The sequence below is a fragment of the Hibiscus syriacus genome, unplaced genomic scaffold (genome assembly GCF_006381635.1).
Source record: "Hibiscus syriacus cultivar Baekdansim isolate YM2019G1 unplaced genomic scaffold, ASM638163v2 tig00110503_pilon, whole genome shotgun sequence".
Classification (NCBI taxonomy): Eukaryota; Viridiplantae; Streptophyta; class Magnoliopsida; order Malvales; family Malvaceae; genus Hibiscus; species Hibiscus syriacus.
In genome coordinates, this window is record NW_024062764.1 from 6,875,631 (window position 1) to 6,877,573 (window position 1,943).

Here is a 1,943-nt window from a genome sequence, read left to right on the forward strand (position 1 = left end):
TATTTTTATTATTTTGATCAAATTAAGAACCTAAGAGATATTTATTTTTTCATATAAGTACGTAAAGTATTTTTAGTTGAAATAAATATTTAAATTTATTTTTTTTGTTAAAATAAGGACCTAAAGTTTATGTCAAAATAGGTATATAAATTATTTAAATTTTTTTTGTCTAAGTTCTAAAAAAAGTTGACATGTGACATTAATTAAACAATAGTTTAGGTACTTAGATGAAAAAATTGAATAATTTAGAAACCTATTTTGATGAAAAAAAGTTTTTACTTATTTTGACCAAAAAATAACTTTAAATATTTATTTTGACTAAAAAAATATTTTAAATACTCAAATAAAAAATAATATCCTATAGGTACTTATTTGATATATAATCTTAATGAGTGTATAGCTCGGGAAATGATCACGTACGACAGTCTTAATATATGGCTAAAAAAATACGCTATTGGTTTTGTTATTATTTAAATAACAAAACCGATAAAAAATTATCGGAAATATTATTATTTCTATCGATTTTGTTATTATTGGCGTTTTATCAAAACCGGAAAAGCGCTACCGGTTTTATTATTGTTGGACACTTTACCAGAAATGTTAAAAAAATATTGATGTTTTAGTTAGAAATAATAATATTTTAGATAAATTTTTACCGATTTTATTATTTAAATAATAACAAAACTGATAATATCTTTTTTAATTATATATTAAGGGTGTGGCCGTGTAGAAGTTTCCTTTTTCTAGTTGTGCTTTAAGCTTTTGAATTTCATTTAAGGCAGAAGTCAAGGCAGCAGAGTCCATCTTTTGCTGCTTCTGGACGGCCTCGAGTTCGGACTGCCACGCCTTGTCTCGGTCCTGTGAGATTTTCCGGAGTTCTTGAACACGATCATCCTCGGAGGCGGAAATTTCCAGCAACTGCTGTTCGGATTCTTCGAGCTTGACTGACATTTTCTGATACCTGTTTTTTCGCTTCCTCAGCCTCTTGCTAGGCTCGCCTTTTCTATGACTCGGATGCGGTCAGTTGGTCCTTCGTCTTCTTTAGATCATCTTGAAGCTGATTGAATTGCGCTTCAAGTTCGCTCGCTCGGATCGGACGCTTCTTCTAATATCGAACGACAACATTCAACATTTCGTCAATCATTGTATCCAATCCAGTAATAATGGAAAAACAACATGAACAACTCATGGCGATAAGCATCACTAGACTCAACCATTCAAAAGTGACCAAGCAAATACCTCAGACGCCGGACTCCTCAATCCTTTACGCTCATCCACCTTCGGACTCTTCACTTTCTGTGTCTTACTAGCCGATGAAACTGCTCCGGCATCGGATCCCGACATCTTCATTTGATGAGCAGTTCGAGGTGCCGCGGAAGATTTTCTCCGAGGCACTTCTAAGGAGTTTGTTTTACTGTCAGTAAACAATGGAATTCTATCATACAAGAGGCTCTTGCAAAAGATTATAACCACTACAACTTTTCTATATAATCAATCATAATGCACGGCGGATCGAAACGTCGATAGCTTCCGAACAACTTCATGATCAAGCAATCACCCACCTCAATGAAGTTGATGTTGCACCATTTCTTCAAACATAAGTATATATATATATATATATATATAAAAAGTAATGAGAATCTTACCTTGTGTTAGGGGTCTGCATGATTTATGTATGTACCCACAGAAACTGCAAAACATTCAATCAGTACAATTTGTTCAAAGAAACTCCACACAAACTACTTCCACTACTACCAACAAGAACCAAATGCCATGATTTAAGATTGAACAAAAAACAGAGCAAAAACGAACAAAGGCTGCCATCAAATAAGTCTACAAAATATAACTATTTAAAATAAAAATGATTTTTTTTCTCATTATGTAAAAGGAAAGCAGAAAAATAAACAGGGTATTGTTCGGTCATCAGTGACCTAAGCTCTAAA

At 32.9% G+C, this 1,943-nt stretch overlaps 1 pseudogene; it reads right to left on the reverse strand.

Annotated features, from left to right (window-relative positions):
- Nucleotides 1–699: 699 nt before the first annotated feature.
- LOC120129803 lies at nucleotides 700–1,702 on the reverse strand (annotated as a pseudogene).
- Nucleotides 1,703–1,943: the final 241 nt, after the last annotated feature.